The 24053-nt window shown below is 42.9% G+C and overlaps 1 protein-coding gene and 1 pseudogene across 1 annotated transcript in view; one reads left to right on the top strand and one right to left on the bottom strand.

Moving 5' to 3' along the window:
• LOC148341659 (uncharacterized) overlaps positions 1–24053 on the top strand; it is a 269746-nt gene that overhangs the window by 48864 nt on the left and 196829 nt on the right. The window lies entirely within an intron of this gene.
• Positions 22128–22814, bottom strand: LOC148341665 (E3 ubiquitin-protein ligase TRIM35-like; annotated as a pseudogene).

Here is a 24053-nt window from a genome sequence, read left to right as displayed (position 1 = left end):
TCAGGAAGCCGGCATTTTCACGCACGAGTGGATTGGCCGAGTGGTCTAAGGCGCCGCGTTCAGGACCCAGTCTCCCCAGGAGGCCTGGGTTGGAATCTCGAATTTCCCCATTGTGGGACTAATAAAGGGAATATTAAAAATTATTATTATTCCTAATACACAAAACTACTACATGCACCTGGGTCTCGGGTCCCTCTCAATACAACTCTGTACGCCTCTGTTGCCACCAGCAAACGTACTCCTCATCCGAGTTGCCCAGTAATGATTCATACTATACAATATGCAAATGGAACAGAGACAAAGGCATCCTGGCATGATTCTATTGGCTATGTGTATCCTGCAGTTCACTTTAGCTTGCTCTCATTGGTCTTTCTCCCCTGAAGAATCACGTGGTGGCTCCTCCTAGTTGTGGTTGTTTCATCTCGTCTTCGCCCCCTCCTTGCGGCTATCACCATCTGTCCTGAAACATTCCATTCTTGCACCTTCTCGCACCCCCTACTCTGTTCCACTCCACCAGTCACACGCCCAGCATTCCACAGTCTCACACCCCCCACACACAGGATGCAGCAACATACCATGAACTATGCCAGGCTCCAACTCTTACATTCCTTTAAAGCAGGGATGTCCAAACTTTTTGCAAAGCGGGCCGGATTTGAAGTTGCAAAATGTGGGGGGGGCCGACCTCGGCTGACATTCACTGCATAAACAACAATATATTCAAACACATTTTAGCAAGCGATTCTGTGTTTCACATTTTGCTTTTTTATTTGCATTTAAACCATCAAACCATGTATTTTGGTTCATTTGAAATATGAACATCACATGCAATTGAATATTTGCTTAACTTTTTATTCTTAAACAGAAGTAATTATACTCTTGAGTGCAAATAATATTTGAACATGAATTATATCATCATGGGAGTTCAATGTCCACAGAATTTTTGAAAAACAGAAATGATTACCACAAGTGCAGGACTAATTTGATATATATGACATATCAAATATAAATGTTGATTGAAAATTTTATTCTGGAATGAAAACCGACAACTTGTCTGAATTTGTGACTGAACAAAACAAAATTAAGTCAGTTATTTTAATGACAAATGACTTGCCTGCATTAATGTGACGGGTGATACTGAGATCTGGACTGCAGCACAAAGGCCAGGTCTGGCTCAAAGGCAGAAGTATTAATGCGCAAGATGTCTCGCAGATGAGAGTCTGTGAGCCGTGTCCTCAGACGACTCTTATTTAAGTTCATTACAGAGAATGTCTTTTCACACAAATACGTCGACCCAAACAAGCTCAACATTTTCTTAGCAAACTCTCGAATCTCTCGAAACCTGCCTTTATCCAGCTCTCTGTAAAAGTTGGCAAGAGAAAGTTGCTGGTGCCGACTACGGCTCTCGGCGTCACACTGCAACTCAATGAGCTCCAGCTGTAAATGGGCTGGAACATTGTCTGTGTCCACGGAGAAAGGTGATGAAAAAAGAGCGATGTCCTTCTCAATAGCTGCAAAATCCCGAAAGCGTTGTGTGAACTCTTCAGCCAAAGATTTCATAACTGATGCGTACCTCTTCGTTTGTGCACTGATATTGCTCTCTGGGAATCTGATTATGATTTCTTGCAGCGCTGAGAAATGTGCAGTATTGGGCTGGGTCTGCGACAGGTGTCTTTCAAACAGTTTGAGCTTGATTCCAAAGGCTTTGATGTGTGAAAATAGTTGGTTTATGACTCCGTCTGGTCCCTGGAGACTGGTGTTCAGGACATTAAGGTGCTTTGTAATGTCAACTAGAAAACCCAAATCAGCTAGCCACATGGGGTCACTTAGTTCTTGCATAGGTTGTCCCTTTTCAGCCAAAAACTCACAGATTTGCTGCTTAAGAGAGTAGAAGCGCGACAGTGCAGAACCCCGACTAAGCCATCGCACGTCAGTGAAATAGACAACATCTCCATATTCTGCATGAACATCGCTGAGAAACTGTTGAAACTGGCGGTGGCATAGCGCTCTGGAGCGAATATAGTTAATAGCCTTTATCACCGGTTTCATAACATGTTCGTATTGGAGATGTTTGGCACACAGAACTTGCTGATGAATGATGCAATGGAGTTTTACAGCGCTACCCCCTTCTTCACTTACTTTGTTACATATTAGTGTCGCTAATCCACTTCGTTCGCCAGCCATGGATGGTGCGCCGTCCGTAATAATCCCAGAAATTTTATTCCACGGGAGTTTTAAGTCATCCACGGCAGCGCAAACAGAAGAGAATAGGTCTGTTCCTCTCGTTTGGGCTTTCAGGCTCTGCAGGTCAAGTAGTTCTTCAGTAACGTTCATTTCATTGTCCACTCCTCTCAAAAAAATAAGCAACTGGGCAGTGTCCGAGGCGTCTGTGCTTTCGTCGCAAGCCAGCGAAAAAAAATCAAACTCCTTTCCTTGGACCCCCAATTGTCTTTTGATGTCTGACGACACTTCCTCAATCCTGCGTGCTACGGTGTTACGTGCCAGGCAAACTTTGGCAAACTCTTGCTGCTTCTCGGGACATATTTTCTTCGTCATAGTCATCATGCAGTCTTTGATAAATTCACCCTCGGTGAAAGGTTTGCAATGCTTCGCGATCAGTGTTGCTACCTCGTAGCTAGCTTTCGTGGCATTCTCATTTGACTCTCGGGCTCTTGCAAAATACTGCTGCTGTGAGAATAAACCCGCTTCAAGTTGCGCCAATTTCTTGCTGCGTTCCTCCCCGGTCAAATTGTCATACATGTCAGCGTGTTTTGTTTGGTAATGTCGTTTGACATTGAACTCTTTAAAAACAGCCACGGTCTCTTTGCAAATGAGACAGACACAGTTGTTACGTATTTCTGTGAAGAAATAGTCCAATTTCCACACATCTTTGAAGCGTCGACCCTCGCAGTCAACTTTCCTTTTTTGGTTTATTGTCGCCATTTTATAAATTGGGGGTAAAGGTCACCCGGGCGGATGCCTTGTAGTGATACTGCCTCTAGTGGGTAAATTAAGAACAGCAGTTAGGAAGAGCGCGCACTTAGTACTGTATATGTGCGGGCCAGAATGTATTAATTTTATTACAGAGGCTGCGGGCCGGATTAAGTTTGACCCCGGGCCGCATTTGGCCCCCGGGCCGGACTTTGGACATGCCTGAGCTAAAACCTCTTTCTAGGTTGAGCTCTATCAAGTGTTTGGGGTTTGTTGCTAAGCAGAATCTCACTTTGGAAAAACTATAATTTTGTCAAATATACCAAATATTTTTGTTCATGCTATATTATATTTTTTATACTTTGGATTGCTTATATCATGAAATCGAGAAATATTAAAATGTAAAATTAGCAACGACATACAGACTTAATGCAATTAATAAGAAATATAGAAACATTTTCTAAATATTGAACTCATTGAGAAGAGTCCTAATCTCGAAATAAATATTGAAATATAAAAAATACTTATGTATTAAATTAATTCAATAACCCGACCCCGGATGAGTGGCAGAAAATGGCTGGATGGATGGAATAATTTAAATTGATTACATATTCAAATGAACAAATAAGTTAAGAAATAATCAAGAGTGAAATAAAAAGGTTTAAATTAATATTGATATAATTTAACATTAAAATAATTGAATAAATATTGTATTATTACATAAACAAGCTTAAATATAAATTGAAATAAATGAAAAAAAAAGTCGTGTATTTTTAAATGGCCTAATCTACATATGGGATGTAATTCTCTTTATGAAACTATGAAGGGACTGGAGCTCACAGAAGTGACAAGTCTTGGTTCTGAAGTTCCGATGTAACCAGATACTGCCCTAAGAGAAAATAGGCCTGAGCATTGTTTATGGTGGGGGCAATTCTCTCGCCAGGTCAGTGACCTTTCCAGGGTATGAGAGTAATTTAAGGTGGTCACGAGTAGACTGGTCGTATCAAAGGGGAGACGCATCTGCTCTCCCTCTGGGGGACTTTTGGAGGGAAATCCCGAAGACTAGCGGGATGGGAATGCATATGCAACAAGGGAAAATGAGATATTCATGTCCTACTTAGGCATTCCCTGGAAGAAGGGAATGTCTGAGAGGGGGCTCGCACGTTTTTGGGGAGACTTCTTTTGACATCAGCATGTGACGAGAATAAAATCTTTTTCGAACCAGTTCTTTTCCATCACCAATCCAGCCTGGCTCGGCTGCCTCTCCGGAAGGCAGCAAGGACCCACACTTCAAAGACAAAATATACTACATATTGAAAGAAAAATAAGACTCAAATATTGAAATAAGTATAGAATTGAATGAATAAACCACAAAGAAATAAATACCTCCTGGAAAATATCCTTATTATCAACATTTCTCAAAGCACAACATTTCGATCAGATTGAGTTATTTCTTGCACATTCTTCAACAATCGTAATTTTTTTTACTTTTACTTTTTAAGTTACTTCAGTGCATTTCACACCTGTGCCTTCAGGGAATTTCTACGTTGTTCTACTTGAATAAATCCCCATCAAAATACCATAATTTATGACACCACGGCTGGACAAATAATATCCAGAAACACACTTACGCACCACTGAGTGAGTGTTGGACGATATAGCTTCTCTTGAAAGGTCCGACTTGAAAATGTCCTTGCAAGTGGATCTGAAATTAAATCCACACTTTTCCCTCCTTCGGCCATTGTGGTTTAAAAAAAGCAAGAATATATTTCAGATTTTCGAACGGTCGCCAGTTACGACTTTCGGGTGTGTTGATTCGGCACAGCGCCGCCCCCTCACGAGTGAGTATCCAATCACAAAACGCGTTCATCACCCTCAGCATAAGGCCAGCGAGAAGGCTCACTGTAACCAACTCGTGATCTGATTGGCTATCGCAACCGTCTAACAAATTTGAAAGCTCATTGACTTTGACAGAAGAGATGCTCGCACAATTGCATCTTCAGGCCTCGGAACGCATAATGCCCGCTCCCCGTATTGTGAAACCTGCCCGGCAACACGAGCGAGCGGAATTCTTATTGGATTCAAAACTCTCACCTAAAAATACAACGCTCAGCTATAATATGACATCAATGCGCCGATTATGATTTTTTTTTTTTTATTGATTATGTTTGGCCAGCAGAGAAGCCCTTGAAGGCCCACCACTGAGTTACTTAATAGCCTAAATTAAACTTTACTTTCATCAATAGAGTTAAAGTTATGCTTTATTGTAGGCGTTATGTAATTAATAGTGAGGGATTGTATTACGATTGCTGGCATTATTTTAAACACTTACGGGACAGAAGGTCAATTATTTAATTTAGCAGGTTCATATTTATTGAATATGTTAAACATTGATGAAACAAAAGCATTTTTCAAATGAAAGTAGAAGTACAGTGCATCGATAAGATTGACTGGGATTGTAGTCATGGTGTTTACTGATGCATTCATATGCTAAATTTGTATGACTAAGTTTAAATGTAAGACCTCAAACTTGCAAACCGGATAGCACTTCATGGACAAATACGACAAAACACATTCTCCACATAGGCCTTAGAAGATACAAACATATCAAGTTGGGCCGGGGAGGACGTCACCGGGACGCGATCAAGAACACCCAAAAACATAATCTGATCTGGGAAAACATACACCACACAATCTGTACACCGACGAGATTACAGGGGAATGAGAGACGGAGACACTGCCGCCTGCCTGAGAAGGTCAGCCTTGGACGTGGAACGTGGGAAGGAGCAAGGACGACCGATTTAACCTACATGATCTTTGACAAAGAAAACCTCCTTCCGGTTGCTGGAATATAGAATAGATTTTAAGGTTTTCCAATATTGTTGGCAGTTTCTTGCTTTCGGGGTGTTCCAATGTGGTTCACTTGCTCTGTTCTGTGTTTGTGCTGTTGTCTGTGTGTTAATTGTGACGTTGTTGTGTAATTGTCTAACTGCCTATACGTTGTGTGTGTCCCGTGGCAATTTGTGGCCCTTGCTGTGCTGCGTTCTACTGGGTTGTTGTGTCTCATGTTTATAATTCTCGGGTCTATGTCTTATGATGCTCAATTGGTTTAATGTTAGGGGGTGTAAGAAAAAGTAGAGTGTTAATGTCTGGTGAGTGATGATAAAAAGGAGAGAGTGGGGTTTGCGTCCCACACTCACAACAAAACATGCTTAAAGTAACGTGTGGTGCATACAATATATCGTGTGAAAGTTCAAGCGATCGTGTGAGTGAATGCAACCCTGAAGCAGAACAGGGGGAAACCTAACAGTGATAAGATAAAACTGCCTGATTGGTTGGAGTGAATAAATAATGAAGTTGTGGATATTTTGGTAGTACAGAGAGGAGAATCCAAAACACGGAAAAATCTGTGATAGGATGGACCTTGCTCCGGTGAGAGTTACACATTGCTTGAGTCGTAGTTGATTAAAAATGGGGAAATGGTGGGAGTGTAAAATTATGATTGGTATAAAAATTTCAGGGGATGATTAGCAATTAAATTACAGGAGAGGATTGGCGATGAAATTACTTGAGATAAAAAGTATATGAAACCGAAACACAAAGGCTCTATTGAGCATGTGTCTTGCGGACGTACGAAATGTGACCATTGGGAACTCTGAGTTGATGAGGAAATTGAAAGAAAAAAGTCAAAGCGAGCAGGGTGAAGAGTGTGGGGAGAGTGGTGGGAGCAGTTGGATGAGCAGGGGGAGTTGCAGATATGAGGTTGGAAAGATGGGGGTCGCGTGGCCAATGGACGGAAGCTGTTTGTGAGGGTTGGAGATGGGGAGGCGTGGCTGGGGTGCGGACAATATATATAAGATATATAATCATACGCAATACCGACAAAGTGCCACGAAAGACGCTGGTGGGAAAACTGACACCAGGGGAATAACGACGGGAACGAAAAAAGCTTGCAAAAGGCAAGGAACAAAATGAACAAAAATGGCTTACCGCAGAAGGGCAAGGGCAACCAATTGATCTCAACCGAGAAGATCAATAAATGAAAACGGAAACACAAACAATGAACGGGAACATGGTACACGGAATGCAATAACAAGGTGTCTAGAATTCACAACTTGGGGCATGAGCAAGATGAATATTCCGGCGCTGATTAGTCAGCATGGAGTGTTTAAATAGTGCAGTAATCAATGACTTGACGAGTGACAGGTGCGTGGCTGGTGGGCGCGTCTCTCCAGCCATGACGACATGAGCAGGAACAAGCGCTGGAAGGAAACGCCCCCACTCCAGCTGGGCAAACACAAAACAAAAATATGACAGGACAAAACGGACCACGACACAAAGGGATTTGGTTTTTGGGACAGGTTTGAATTGAAACATTTTATGAATTAGAATTAGAATTAGAAATCCCCTTATTGTCATTGTACTCAAGTGTGCAACGAGATTAGAGGGCTACCCTCTCCAGTGCAATACAACAATAATACAGATATACGGCACCACAGCGGTGATACTTGAGGTTAATTTCAGTTAAGTTGGCGGTGGCGCTGTTTTTATGAAAATTACTCACTTAACGCAAGGTTAGGTTCTTCGTAGAGGGGATTACAGAGTTAGTACATGCGGGACAAAATTTACTTGTCAGGAACTGTCCTTACTTGAGGCCGAGGCCAGACCTACAGACCAGCATGACGGTCACCGGCTGAATGGGGACACCTCAGGTGAGATTGGCCGTGCCGTGCATCAGATATTTCTGGCCCCGTTGGGGCCGATGTTGCTGTATCTTTCAGGTGGGGAGCGGAGGAGACAGGCCTGGTCTTTGTGGCCAGGGCGAGACGTGAATGGAGTGAGACTTCCGGCAGTGACCCGTCCAATAATGTCGTCATTCCGCAGCTGTTCCAGTTGGCCGTCCTCAAGGGCGTGTCCTTCCGGTTACGGACATCATGTGAAACAGTCCATCAATGAAAAAATGTTAATCAGTCTCAGGAGAACACATTTTTTTTACATCATTTTGCACGACATCAGAAAAGGAAAATGTGGGATTGGATTAAGGAGCGTTACTAAAAATTGTTGTACTTGCAGATTCAGGTGGCCAAGAGGGCAAAAAATTATAAAATAAAAAAAATGAAAAAAAGGGGTGGGGCAGCTAATGCATGCAGCTCCCATTGCACCTGCGCCTTCCGCTTCTGCTGCTCCTAGGCAAGGTTCGGTTGACGCGGCACCACAGCAGACTGGCTGTCCGTACCCGCCCGGTCAACGAGGTCGGGATTGCGGTTACAGAGGTAGGGGTGGTTATAGACGGGGGTTGTGAGTGGAGTGTGCTCTTGCTGCGGGGTCACTGGGTGATGAGCGGTCCAAACCGAGCCACTTCCTGGAATGTGCCATCCTCTGGTCCGGTGCCATTCCTGTCGCCCAGAGCTCAACCAGCGCAGGGGGCGCCACCGTTACCCACTCCCAACGCACTCTTGACACCAACCCGCTGGTACCCCATTCCATGACAGGGGGCCGCGGAGCATATGTGGTGCTCTCCTCCATTCCATTGGCTGAACTGAAACATCTGAGGGCAGCTCTGAAACCTGGTTCTCCATCCTCCCGTGGTGGGTATGCCCTGTTCCTGATCCAACCTCCACCCATTCACCAATTGACCCAGTACATTGTACACTGTACATATGATCGCACACATGATTTGGTTTCTCAAAATGCATTCATCCAAATTTAGTCAGGAGTTCATCTTGCATTAGGATTATATATGTGCAATGTCTACCGGCGTTGCCTCGCATGCGTGCCTTGTCCCTGAGCAGCAGAAATGGTATGAATTGTTTACTTTCGCCAAGCCACAAATCACATTGACTATTGATGCGCGTCTTCATACTAAAGATCTAGGCCCCATGGTAAAGCGGTGTGTAGAGGCGGTTGGCTGGGTTCAGACGTCTATTACATGTTGAATACTCCGCGTCACAAACAGGGTATCATACTTCAGCACCCACTACAAATTCTTCGGTTTTGGGAACGTGACTAAATTTCAAAATTTCACGAGACGGGTCACTCGGGAGAGGTAGCTCTGTGTGCGTCTCTGCCGGAGGGGTTGTGGACACGGGGCCCGACTGATTTTGGGCTCTGCTCCACAGCTCCCTCAATTGTTTTACTGTCTCTACACCCTCGCCCAGTTGACAGAATCAGAGTTGGCACAGCCTGGAGGTGGAGGGAGGCATTCGGGAGACAATAGGAGGTGAAGACTGCAGCGGTCTTGGAGCTGTCTACGTCTTGGAGAGCACCTATTCTTCCCGTAAAAAAATGGTTTAATTTGGTATCTGGGTAATTCTAGTTTGGGATTTTTATTTATTTATTTATTTTTTATCATAAATGGTTACTATTTCATTTGGTTTGCTTTGAAGATTTGCCAAAAAACTGTCAAAATTGGAGCGTTAGCTCACGGCTTAATTTATAATCTCTAGACAGTTAGATATTTGAACTCAGTGAACTACATTTTCATTAATTCAGGAATAATCTGCCCATCTTGCAAAGCCAAATTATAACATTGTGCCATATTATATCTTATCATATATTATCATTAGGACATAAATGCGAACCAACACTGCTGGATTGTGGTGATTATCGGCAAAACTAAATGTATACGTTGGAAAATTGTTTCTGGGGGCAATGCCTGTGAGGATGCCACTGTCTAGATTATATTCAAAGAAAGCTTTTACAACAGTCTGGGAATTGAAATAGATATAGATATAAAATTTGGTGGGTCTACGTTAATTACAATATCTTATTCAAGTGCCTGATACAAGCTTCACAAACAAGTTTAAAAAGGTGATTGAGTGCAATTAATGGTTACCAGACGAACAAGTGTGTCTGCACATAGATGAGAATGCAAGTCAGTAAATAAAGACACACAAGCTTGAAGCATCACATTACCTGCGTGACTTCTTAGAAGACAGAACGTTACATGGTACCAGGTCGCGGGTCAAGAAAAGGACTGACGCGAGATGGACTCCGTAAGGCCACCAGAAGCGCTGAAAAAGATGGGAAATGTGGACGCGAGTTGGCGAGCTTTCAAGCAACAATTCCTGCTCTACCTTGCCGCCGTGGGAGTCGGTAACAGAGCGGACGAAAGAAAAATAGCCCTTTTGCGAACCAATGCCGGAATCGAGGCCATCGAGGTATTTAACACCTTTGTTTTTGATGAACCCGAAGATAAAGACAAGTTTGAAAAGGTCCTGTGGATTTAATTGCAGATACACTTGCAAGGACATTTTCAAGTCGGACCTTTCAAGAGAAGCTATATCGTCCAACACTCACTCAGTGGTGCGTAAGTGTGTTTCTGGATATTATTTGTCCAGCCGTGGTGCCATAAATGATGGTATTTTGATGTGGATTCATTCAAGTAGGACAAAGTAGGACTTCACTGAAGGCACCTTAAATTACTTCCATACCCTGGAAGGTCACTGACCTGGCGAGAGAATTGCCCCCACCATAAACAATGCTCAGGCCTATTTTCTCTCAGGGCAGTATCTGGTTACATCGGAACTTCAGAACCAAGACTGGTCACTTCTGTGAGCTCCAGTCCCTTCATAGTTTCATAAAGAGAATTACTTCCCATATCTAAATTAGGCCATTTAAAAATACACAACTTTTTTTTCATTTATTTCAATGTATATTTAAGCTTGCTGATGTAATACTACAATATTTATTCAATTATTTAATGTTAAATTATACCAATACTAATTTAAACCTTTTTATTTCACTCTTGAATATTTCTGAACAAATTTGTTCATTTGAATATGTATGCAATTTAAATTATTCCATCCATCCAGGCATTTTCTGCCACTCATCCGGGGTCGGGTTATTGAATTAATTTAAAGTATTTTTTAGATTTCAATATTTATTTCAAGAATAGGACTCTTCTCAATGAGTTCAATATTTATAAAATGTTTCTATATTTATTATTAATTGAATTAAAGCTGTATGTGGTTGCCAATTTTAAAATTTCCCAATTTCATTATATAAGTAATCCAACGTATAAAAAATATAATATAGCATGAAAAAAAACATTTGGTATATTTGACAAAATGATAGTTTTTTTCCAAAGTGAGATTCTGCTTAGCAACAAACGCCAAACCCTTGATAGAACTCAACCTAGAAAGTGTATTTAGCCAGTCAGGAATTTATTCAGAAACCGTAATTATTAAATGTATGTGAGGGGATATTTGAAGACTGAGTTTTGTTCAATGGACCATACATATACGACCCAGCCAAACACACCGAGAAAACCAGCGCTGACTCCAGTCGCCATCAAGTTGCCAACTCCTGACATACCAAAACTTTTGAGAGAAACTGAGACTATTCACGCTTCTCTTTCTTGTTCTTTTTATAGTTCAACTTCGAGTTCAGTTTTTCACCTTTTCACACAGCGTAAGTGGAACAAGTGATTTTATTGATGATTGTGGAAGGCACCGATTTCATAAGCACCGTTTCTTCTCACACCTTTTCCATTAGGTACGATTAAAAAGACAACTGAAAAGCATAACGTTAACAAATGTTAATCCAGGCAAAGGCAATTTATTTTCTTTACATGTTTGATGTAAACACCAAAACAAATCATCATCACTCAGACACATTACTTCTTCTGGCACAGATCACATTGGCTTAATGTCAATAAAAAAGCTTTGCAAAATTCAATATACCATATTTTATTCAAAATCAAAATTTCCATCTTACCACAAAGAGTCAGTTCCTTCAGTTCTTTGTTTTCTTTTTTTAAGCTTCAAGGATCGCTGCAATTCTCACCAGCACAATCGTGTCTTTCAGCAACGTTTTGAGAAACGAATTTTTTAGCACAAACGCTGCAACTAAATGGCTTGTCTCCACTGTGTGTTCTTGTGTGGCTTCGTAATTGCGACTTTTGAGGGAACCTCTTGGCACAAACTGAGCAGGAAAAAGGTTTTTCTCCACTGTGTGTTCTTGTGTGGATTGTTAAAGCAAACTTTTGAGAGAAGCTTTTGCCACAAACTGAGCAAGAAAAAGGTTTTTCTCCAGTGTGTGTTCTTGTGTGGCAAGTTAAATTTGACTTTTGAGAAAAGCTTTTACCACAAACCAAGCAGGAAAATGGTTTTTCTCCAGTGTGTGTTCTTGTGTGGCGTGTTAAATCAAACTTTCGAGAGAAACTCTTGCCACAAACTGAGCAGGAAAAATGTTTTTCACCACTGTGTGTTTTTCTGTGTCCTTTTAAAGACAACTTTGAAGATAATGAGTCAGTGTGACATGCCCTTTCACCTTTGGCTTGCCCATCATCATCATCATCATTGTCATGGGCGTCTGATAATGTGTCCTCATTATGTACTTGTGATGGCCCCCAGTGGTCTTCATCACCTTCTGTTGTCATGTGATGACTTGAGCTGCTGCTTGTAGGCTCCGCCCCTCTGTTGTCCTCACTCTCATCCTTGTTTTCATCTTCAGTCTTTATAGGGACAACGTTCACTGGTGACTTGTTGATCTCCTCCTCCTCCTCCTCCTTTTTGATGTGAGTCCAGTCTGGCTCCTCTTTCACAGAACGGAGATTGTATTCACTGACGTCTGCAGGACACAAAAAGACAAATTTGGTTTGGTCAAGTCAAAGTTCAGGCGGCGACTTTGTCTGATATTATTTCTCCCGTGCTACGTTGACTTGTGCCTGCCGCACACGGAGCAATGCGTGCGACCCCAACTTGGATCGGACCATGGGGGCATTTCACAAAATTCCGTCCTACGATGTAAACCTCCCTTTAGCAGCACAACAGTGATAAACGAGCATTCAAAAAGGAAGCACGCTGCGGCTAATGCCGATTTCATTCCTGACATAGTCACAGACGTTTCTGGAAGCAAGCTGAAGTTAGCACACACAGGCTATTGTGTGCGTCTGATGGAACACTTGTTGTGGGACCCCAACATAATGATGGGGGCCATCGCAACATAATGTCATTGATAGAAAAGGAATCCTTCAAGTGAAATATGTTTACAAGTATTTCATTTTGCATTTATAGATAGTTTCATCGTGGGTACTTTTTGCTTCCATTATAATCCGGATCCCTAAAAGAATTCAAGGAGCCCTGGCATCAGCGTCGCTATTTATTGTATGATTTACGTTTGTTTGTTTTTATTACCCAAAATGACATTTATCCTGCGAGTAAGTTCCGACATTACCCTTTTTATTTTTATAAAATTTCTGTTTTTAAATAAATTTTAAAACAAAATTACGTTTGAAGAGTAAAAGTTCTTACACATAAGCATTAAGCAACAACACTTTCACTCTGACTTTCATGTTGACATATTTGAATAATGACTGTATATTTTAAAGTTATCCAATATGTATTCAAATTTGACGAAGATACACCAAAATATTATGAGTTCACTGAATTATTTTGTAACCGCAATGATGTATAACAGCCATAGGGTGTGAGTAATGAGTAACAAAGGAACACAAGACCTCCCACTGATACATCATGATTGTCATTTGGATAAATTCTCAAGAACTATGAGTTGCGGGGGAGATGCAAACCACCTGGGCCACAGGAACTTTATTACCAGGAACTAAATGTTCCTGGACTTGTTGATGGAAAAGGGGGTTGTGGCGTTCTCCCTTTTTAAGCCCATCGTAAGCCAAAGATGCAGATGCATTCCTTGCAGCATGCGCTTGTTCACCGATGAGATCCGTGCAACCCTGGGTGGATGCATTCAATGTATTTTAAATGTTTGGATGGGGTGAATCTACGCACATGTGCACAAAACTGTGCAGGGCCACCCGAGGTTCATTGACTCTCACCCGACCAAGCCAGTACAAAGTTCATAAATAAAAAAGACAGATACGTACTTGATTTAAAAAAAAAAAAAAAAACTTAATATTTTGTGTTTTATCCACTAAAATTGATCAACCGCCATTGATGTTTTCGCCCCAGCGTGCAGATTTTTTAGAGTCAGGCAGAATTCCTTCCGTAAGGAATTGCTTGAACAAGATATAAAAAACAGAAAATGTAAAATGTGAAACAATCAGTTCAAATTTTAAACTGGGAAAAAACACGGAGTTCACCCCCACTATTGGTTATTCTTTGGCATTTATTTTCTGCACTGATTTCATTTGGCAAAAATAAATGTTCAGCAGACCTGCAAGTAAAAGGCAGTATTTAAAAATAAAGCGGCAATAACCTTGGACGCATTTCCCCAAACAACTTAATGTTGTGATGCACATTTTTAACGATAGAAAGTCGTTCTTTACAAAGCAAATGAGAGTAAGACGGGTACAAACCTGCTTTGTGTGGCACAACACGAGGCTGGTTGCAACCTTCGTCCAGCAGTTGAAGATGTTGCTCGTTCTCTTCTTTTATTCCACAAAGTTCCTCTTCGTACTTGGGTGTCGTTTTTGCACACATTTTCAAATGATAATTCCAAAAAATCCACACTTAATCTCTGCTTGGCGATGAGTCATGTGCCTCTTTTCGTTAGCGGCTAGCTAGCTAACAAGCTAAGCTAACTACGCCGAAAAGCATCAACGCGCGAAGATGAGGTTATCGGGACACAAAGACTTAATGAATTATGTCGTAGTCCTTTAGAGTAGCACTGGACATCCTATGAGAAAATTACAGTCAGTACCACACTAAATCAGAAGAATTTAGCGCTGGGTGTTTTTGTTCCGGTGTGGACGGGTCGGTGGACGTGGTCGATGTCCTTCGGAAGCTGCGCGCTTGCTTATGACGTCATGATTTAAACACGTATTTTTCAAATTTATTTCTTTGCCTCTGTGTTTGCTTTTACTGCAGGCTCTTCTCTTTTGATATATATTTCAAATAATATTATAATTCGGTTGTGAATTTTTTTTAACAAAATAACTAAATTAACGCCACATTGGCGAGTCAGCTCCTACATCACTTCCGCCTATGCCCCGAGAAGCCTTTGCTGCTCCAGCAGTGGGACGTTTACGTTTCTCCGACCGAACTTGCAACAATGCTGTGGTTCACTCGGGCTGCATGAATATAATGTCTGTGTGCCGTTATAGCGAGGAACACCTTTCTTATATCAATGACTCTGCAGACGTGGCTGTTGTCAAAGCAGGTTCACTGATACTCAAAAGGGTAAAACTGTGAAAATCAGAAATAAATGCAATTACAAAATGTAAGAACAATTGTATATCACATTATGCTGTATATAAGCGTTCTAGACGCCATCTTAAGCACTCTCATGTTCGTGAGTAGCAAGCTACTAACAACACTGCTACGCCCAATTAGAAAATTACAGCCGGCAAATATACATCAAACCAAACAATTCCGCTCTTAAACACAAATGAATTATACGCACCGGCGATGCAACCTCGAAATAAAGACATGTGCGATCTCTCAGGACGGCAGAGAAACGTGCGTCGTCGTGCGTCGTTGTCGTCTATGTGCAATACGACACGTCACTTCCGCATTGTAAAAAAAAAAAAGGCACATTAGTTGTAGTTACCCGTAATTTCCTCTAGAGAGCATCAAAGGCATTTGAATATGTTCAAACAGTCTCAGAACACCGACACACAGAAACAAACACAACTTTTACTGCGTAACAGAACACTCCCCGTCTGGCGTGATATGACGCCACTAAATAACCTTATACATGTTAAGACGCAATCAACACAACAACTTCAGAGATAGGTCTAGTAAACACTTTAGTCCCATCTGTCTTAGCGACTTTAACCTCTACTGTCCGGACTTTACCATCTTTTGAAGGAAACACCTGTGTTATGAGTCCAAGAGGCCATTCGTTCCTAGGCATACGACTGTCCTTGAGCACAACTGTACTCCCTGGGGAGATGTTAGGTTGGGCAGAGTGCCACTTACGGCGTGGCTGTAGTTTAGGCAAATACTCCCTCTTCCATTTGTCCCAAAAGGTGTTTGACAGGTGTTGGACCTGGCGCCACTGACACTTGTAGAGGTCCGACAACGAGAAGTTGCCTGCTGGTGCTTGAAGAGAGGTTCCTTTCTGAGTGAGCAAGGTAGCCGGAGTCAGAATGAGTGGGTCACTCGGGTCAGCTGACACGGGAACAATGGGCCTTGCGTTTATAATGGCTGACACCTCTGCCATAAAGGTGACAAGAACCTCGTGAGTGAGTTTAGTGTTCTTGAGTTGGAAGAACATAGTGTCCAATATTCTCCGCGCAAGACCGATCATCCTTTCCCACGACCCACCAAAATGGGAAGCATGAGGTGGATTAAAGATCCATGTACAGTCTTGTTCTTTCAAGTAAGCTTGTACAGTTGCATTGTCCATGTTCGAGGGGGATTTTGAGTTCTTTGCATGCACTGACAAAGTTTGTGCCCCGATCAGAGCGAATGGTTTTTACAGGTCCTCTAATAGCCAAAAACCGTCGAAGTGCATTTACAAAACTTGCTGTGTCTAGTGACTCCACCACTTCTATGTGGACTGCTCTTATACTTAAGCATGTGAATATGACGGCCCACCTTTTGTTTTGGATAAGGTGTCCTCGGGTTCTCGTCGAAGAAACAAATCATGGGCCAAACACATCTAAGCCCACGTTTGTGAATGGAGGGTCAGTTGAGATACGGTCTGGAGGGAGGTTAGCCATTTTCTGTGTACTTAGAGGAGCTCTGAGGCGTTTGCAAGTGACACAATGGAAGATGATTGTGCTGACCTTCCTCTTGCCTCCAACAATCCACCATCCTGCAGCACGTACCGCTCCTTCTGTGAACAAACGACCTTGGTGACGAGTTTGTTCATGGTAGTGTCTAATGAGAAGCGTTGAAATATGATGGTGACCAGGAATGATGATGGGGTTCTTTTCGTTTTCGTTTAAGCTTGCGTTAGTAATGCGACCGCCTACACGGAGGGGTCCATTTGTATCCAAGCAGGGATCCAAGTTCTTTAAAGGACTGGTTTTAGAAAGTTTGTCTCGTCTATGTATACACTTGATCTCTTCTGCATACATGTCCTGTTGCACTGCTCGGATGGCAACATTTTGGGCTTGATTAAGCTCAGTTAGAGTGGGCCCTGTTTTACAGTAGTGCCAGCCACGGCACTGTTTAGGCCCACGAGAGGATGAGTTGAAATTGTGACTTATGTGCAAGAGACGAGCGAGTGCACGAATGAGAGATTTCCAAGTGGAAAACTTTGAAAACCTGTGAGAGCCAAGTTGTTTAGTGCTGGCAATGGTTTTAAGTGTGGACACTTTAGGTTTGACTTCTACATCAGTGTTAGGCTCAACAAGGTCATGAGTGTCATTATCAGGTTTTTGACTCTGGAACAGAATGTCTGGGCCAGTGAGCCAGTTAGTAAGAGGCAGTTGATACACAGCAACTGGACGAGTAGCGTGATCTGCGGGGTTCTGACTACTGACTATGTAACGCCACTGACTTGGCTGGGATGACCTGCGGATTCTGTTGACACGGTTGCTAACATAGACATAAAATCTACGTGTCTCATTGTAAATATAACCCAAGACAACTTTACTGTCCGAGTAAAATGTAGTGTTGTCTAACTCAAGGTCAAGTTCATCTGAAATTAGATCTGCGAGCTGTACTGCTAACACAGCAGCACTAAGTTCCAATCTTGGTATGGTCTGATCTGGGCGTGGTGCTAACTTTGATTTGCCCATAACAAAGCCAACATGACAGTCTCCCTGAGCATCTGTAACTTTTAGATAGGCTACTGCTGCAATTGCCATGGTAGATGCGTCGGAGAAAACACACAGCTCATTTTTTAGAGCACTAGAGGGGGAAACGTCTGTATACACTCTTGGGATCGACAGTTCTGCCAACTGTTTAAATGAGTCTTTCCAAAGTGACCAAATTTCTTCCATTTCCGGCGGCAGTGGAGCATCCCAATCGCCATTTTCAACAGTGAGCTCACAGAGGATGTACTTTCCCTGAATAGTGACTGGCGCTACGAAGCCTAATGGATCATAAAGGCTGTTTATTGTTGATAAAACTCCACGCCTTGTAAAGGGCTTAGTCTCATCTGATGTTCTGAGGGTAAAACAATCCCTCTTAATGTCCCAAAGAATGCCTAGACTACGCTGCATGGGAACAGAGTCGGCTTCAAAGTCTAAGTCTTTCAGATCTTTCGCATGGTCTTGAGATGGGAAAGCTTCCAAAACTTCCTTTCTGTTTGTTGCAATTTTATGCAATCTTAGGTTCGATTTTGCAAGTGTGTCACGGGTTCTTTGTAAAAGTGACACAGCCTCTTCTACAGTTGGTAGGGATTTGAGCCCGTCGTCCACGTAAAAGTCGCGAGTGATGAACTAACGTCTGGATCGCACTCTGGCTCACACTGTAGGACAGACTGGTGTAAGCCGTAAATGGCGACTGCTGGAGAAGGTGTGTTCCCAAAGACATGAACGGTCATTCGATACTCTGTAATGTCTTTCGACAGATCATTGTCGCAGAACCACAAAAAGCGCAAGTAGTTCTTGTCTTCCTCTCGAACTCTGAAGCAGTAAAACATTTGTTCAATGTCCGCTGTAAATGCAACTCTTTCCCTTCTGAAGCACATCAATTCTCCCAGCAGTGAGTTGTTAAGGTCTGGTCCTGTTAACAACACGTCGTTTAATGACACACCTTCATGCTTGGCGCTGCTATCAAAGACTACTCTAATCTGCTTAGGTTTTCTCGGATGGTAGATGCCAAACAGTGGCAAATACCAACATTCCTCTCCGTCTTTTAAAGGAGGAGCAATTTCTGCGTGCCCCTTTTTAAACATCTTGTCCATGAAGCTAAGGAAGTGTTCCTTCATTTCCTCTTTCCTTTTGAAGTTACGAAGCAGTGACATAAGGCGGGTGAGTGCTTGTGATCGGTTGTTGGGCAGTTTCGGACGTGATGACTTGAACGGCAATGGAGCAGTCCAGTTGCTGTCTTTGTCCTTTGCTAGGCCTTCCTCCATCGTTTTTCGAAAGGCTTTGTCTTGAATGGAGTGTGAGATGTGGTTGTCAAACCTTGTTTGTCTGAAGACGTTGCATCCTAAATGGTCAGGTTCACATGCCGTGCTGTATTCAAGCTGGCTGTTAAAAGGAACTTGTAAGTCACAATGCTTCTCTTTTACATGGTACACGTTTGGACATGGCTCAAACATTGTCGGGCGGCCTTTTTCTGTCGCACTAGTAAAGAGAGTCTTCACTGCCAATGTTTTGTGCACGCCTCCCAGACACACTTTTCCTACTATGACCCATCCAAGATCTAATTTTTGCGCATAGGGTGCGTTGTGAGGGCCACTTATCTGTTCGCGGACTTTGTGTACTCTTACTACGTCCCGTCCAAGGAGCATTAGAATTTGTGCATTGGAGTCCAGTTCGGGAATGAGATGAGCCACAGATTTTAGGTGACTGTGATGCTTTGCTGCATTTGGAGTTGGTATTTCATCCCTATCATTCGGGATATCTTTGCATTCGATGAGGCTTGGGAGTGGGATGTGGACTGTACCATCTAAAGCCTCCACTACATAGCCAGTGGCTCTCCTACCCATTGTGTCTTTAACACCTGAACAGGTACGTAGTGAGTAGGGAGAGCTTGGACCCAAATCATTGAACAACTCAAAAAACTCTGAGCGAACTAATGATCTATTACTTTGTTCATCGTGAATGGCATAAAGCCGTACTGCTTTGCTAGGACAGCCTGCAGGGTACACTTTCACAAGGCAGATTTTAGAGCATGATCTACCTGACTGGCTCTTACCACAAACCTGAGTGCATTTGGAGGCTATCATGTCAGGCTCTGCGGAAGTTGACTCTGTGGCAACCGGCTCCCCGCCATGCTCTGATGCCGTTTCAGCCTCTTTCTGCCATGGAGCTGGGCTTGGGTGAAGAGCAGCACAATGTTTATTGCTATCGCACTCAGAACATTGTACTTGCACCATACAGTCTTTAGCCATATGCTTGGAAGAGTTGCAGCATTTGTAGCAGATGTGGTTCTCCTTCAGGAACGTTTTTCTCTCATGTAGTGGCTTCATCCAAAATGTTCTACATTTGCTTAGAGGATGATTCTTTCTGTGTAGAGGACAAAGTTTATCATTGGCCATTCTCCTGTCTGCGTTTGCTTGTGTGTCTGAGTCAGAGCCTGGTACTACTTCGGTTTTGTGCACGGATATTTCCCTTTGTTTATATGCTCTCCCAGGTGCCTTTTCTGTCTTGAGAAGAGAATCAGAAGGAGAAGCAAACTGAAAGCTGGGGTCGTTTCTAGCATTTGCTTCTTGTGTCACAAAGTCTACAAAAATGTTAAATGGTGGGTAATGAACACGATATTTGGTTTTGTAGTTGGCCCCAACTGATATCCACCTTTCCTGCAAGTTAAATGGAAGCTTTTGAACAAGGGGATTTACTCCTCTGGCTGTGTCCAGGAATGAGAGGCCCGGAAGGTCTCCTTCATCTTTTGCGCATTGCATTTCCATCAGCAAATCGCTAAATTTTCTTAGCTTGACACTGTCTATGTTTGTGATTTTGGAGAACGTATCCATCCTTTTGAATAGCGCGTCCTCAATTGCTTCTGCTGAGCCATAACATTGCTCTAGCCTATTCCAAATCATTGCTCAGCCAGCAGCAGGATTGTTTATGTATATGGCTCTGATTCGCTCAGCGTGCTCAGCAGATTCTTTACCAAGCCACTTTAACATCAAGTCCATCTCTTCACTTGCAGTTAATTCCAATCCTCTGATAGCGTTATTGAATGAGCGTTTCCATGCTCTGAAACTTTGAGGCTTATCATTAAACTGGAGCAGTCCTGTGGCCACAATTTCTCTACGGGCAAAATACCTAACAAAGTCATTTACATAAACACCATTATTATCTATGTGCTGTTGGTAAGGTGTAGCATTATGATGAGAAGATGCTGACACCTGGTGGGACCAACTGGTATTGTCAGGTTCGGCAGGATGACTGAAGTTATTTGTTGCATTGTACTGAGAAAAGCTGCAATTCGGGAAAGACTGATTTTGAGGAAAATATGTCTTGTCGCTCTCTTTGTCGACTTGCACACTATGTTTTTGACTACAAGGTCGTGGAGTCTCACTGTTTTGTGGTGGCTCTGAAACATTTTTTATGAATGCGGCTTGGGTCAAGACACTGTTTTGTACGATCTGCTGTTTCGGAAGGAGATAGATTACTTCGTCCATCTAATTGAGAGGCAGCTGCTGCCTCTAAGACCTCTGCTTCAGCTATGGCTGAAGCTACATCTCGCTCTTGTTGCAGTAACTCAATAGACGCTTCCAGTTTAGCTTTTTCTAGTCTTAAAGTCACTTCTTTCTCTGCAAAGCTGAAACGAGCCTTTGCTCTTGCCTTGGCTGCAGCAGAATCAGTTGAACTCGTCCCGGAATGAGTCTTGAAGGTAGCTGATTTGTCGGATGGCGCCTTCTCCATCTGCTTCTGGTCGGCCATAGTTGCTTGCGTTGACCAAGTGACGAATGCTGGAACACTGCTGTATGCCTTGCTGCTCGAGGCGTAGTAGTGGTCAGCGTAGTTTCACTTTAGTCGCGTGGATGAACGCCGGGTCCAGCCTAGATGCCGTCGGACCAGCGTGGATGTCGCCACATCAGCGTGGATGCCGCCGTTTTACTGTGCCGTTATAGCGAGGAACACCTTTCTTATATCAATGACTCTGCAGACGTGGCTGTTGTCAAAGCAGGTTTACTGATACACAAAAGGGTAAAACTGTGAAAATCAGAAATAAATTCAATTACAAAATGTAAGAACAATTGTATCTCACATTATGCTGTATATAAGCATCCTAGACACCACCTTAACCACTCTCCTGTTCGTGAGTAGCAAGCTACAAACAACACTGCTACGGGCCATTTGAAAATTGCAGCCGGCAAATATACATCAAACCCAACAAATCCGCTTTTAAACACGAATTATACGCACCGGCGATGCAACCTCGAAATAAAGATATGTGCGATCTCTCAGGACGGCAGAGAAACGTGCGTCGTCGTGCGTCGTTGTCGTCTATTTGCAATACTGCACGTCACTTCCGCATTGTAAAAAAAAAAGGCACATTAGTTGTAGTTACCCGTAATTTTAATCTTAATTGGCTGCCAGGATGGCCGAGTGGTCTAAGGCGCCCCGTTCATGACCCAGTCTACCCAGGAGGCCTGGGTTCGAATCTTGAATTTCCCCATTGTGGGACTAATAAAGGGCAAATTATTATTATTATTTCCTCTAGAGAGCACCAAAGGCATTTGAATATGTTCAAACAGTCTCAGAACACCGACACACAGAAACAAACACAACTTTTACTGCGTAACAGAACAATGTCTCTGCTGAGAGCCTCAAGCTTCTCCTTCATCCTCTGAGTCTTCTTCTGCTTTTGATCCCTCACAGCAGACAAGCTGGACTCCTCCTCGACCTGCAGGAAGCGACGAAGCTCCTCAAAATCCTTCTTAATTTTATTTTCAACCTGCTCGCTCTGGACCTTAATGTACGTCGCTTGTTCGTTGCAGTTGTCTCTTATCTAAAAAAATTTCAGTCTTTTCTTCATGTCCTTCAGGCCTTCCTGGACTGTCTCTTTGTGACCTTTGACAACCTCACAAAAGGGATGAAATTTGTGGCCAGCGTGGATTTCTGCATCTCTGCAGATGAGGCACACAAGCTCCTGGTGGTCCAAACAGAAGAGTTTCAGTTTCTTCCTGTGCAAGCTGCATCTCTCCTCCGCCTCCACTGAGGCTTGCGAAAAAGCCTCACACACATTCCTCAGGGCCAGGTTTGAAGGAATATCCATCGAACTCAACTCAGTCCTACAGACCGGACACGATCAATCTCCTTTCTGCTCCCACCACTGCAGCTCACACGTGCGACAGAAGCTGTGACTACAAGGCAGCACGACAGGATCTTTAAAGACGTCCAAACAGGTCGGACATTGGAGAATGACCCCAACATGGCTGGCCATATTATTCGCAAAGACACCGACTCCGTCAATAAGCTTCCAACGTTCACTCTCAGGAGAGCCACTGTGCGTCTGCCTCAGTCACAAGTGGACAGATGATTTGACATCCTAAAAAAGTCCAAAGTGAACTTCCTGGAGCTGTGCTTCTGTTGCCAGAGTTCAATCGATGACACTTGGACTTGAATTGTATTGAACAAACGTTTATGTCTTTATTATCGTACAACTGCAATTAGCCAGGTACCAAAGTGCAACATTAAACGAGATAACGGCCGGCGAAGGGAGTGTCAGGTCAAGAAGTTGCTCAAGTCGAAAGAATATTCAGAATCACTGCATGATCGTAAAACTGATAATTTTGTCCTATTTAGATGCTCTCATAGTGCAGTGGCGGGGGGGACCTACTCAAATCATCGACTTCCTGTTTGCCCAGACAGTGCCTCAATGGTTTCAAAATGCAAGTCGAGTGTGAAACAGATGAGAATCACTGATTTCATCCAAACCAATCAGAAATATTGAAACAAATTCTTGTGGGGATTGTTGGAATTTTAACTATAAATCTGGACCAAAAGTTTACCAAATTGTTCTAATTGGTTATCTGACTCCATTAATTGTTAACCAAACACGACCTACATTCATCCAACAATTATGCGTGCACGGTTTGAGAGAGAAATGACCAGGAAGCCGGTAATTCCACACGGGAGCGGATTTATTCCTAACAGGAGATCTAGTACAAAGTCTGGGGCTCGGTCCCTCTCAGCACAGTTCTGCGCGTCTCTGTATCCAACAGAAGACGAGTGTTCAAGTGTTCATATTTTTCCATTCTTTATGAGTTTGCATATTCAAATTGCTTTCGTTCCAGGCCCCAGGTTGGCAGGCGTGTTGACATATAATAATCCTGCAAATGCAGGAAAAATGATGAGAACGGAGATCAGTTGCTGCAAGTTCGGTAGGAGAAACGTAAACGTTCCACTGCTGTTGCAGCAGCGACTTCTCGGAGCATAAGCGGAAGTGACGTGAGGCTGGCGCGTCATCATGGTGGGATGCAGTTATTTTGTTTAAAAAAAAATATCAACTGAATTGAAATATTATATAGAATATATATTAAAATAGAACAGCCAGGTGTAAAAACAAACACAGAGGCAAAGAAATATATTTGAAAAATACGTGTTTAAAGCATGACGTCATTAACAAGCGCGCAGCTTCCGAAGGACCTCGACCACATCCACCGACCCGTCCACACGGGAA

This window comes from Idiotropiscis lumnitzeri, chromosome 2, assembly GCF_059441095.1.
Source record: "Idiotropiscis lumnitzeri isolate Australia: NSW breed Sydney's pygmy pipehorse chromosome 2, RoL_Ilum_1.0, whole genome shotgun sequence".
NCBI classification, from domain to species: domain Eukaryota; kingdom Metazoa; phylum Chordata; class Actinopteri; order Syngnathiformes; family Syngnathidae; genus Idiotropiscis; species Idiotropiscis lumnitzeri.
Note: the sequence above shows the minus strand (reverse complement) of the source record. Positions and strands in the feature narration are given on the sequence as shown.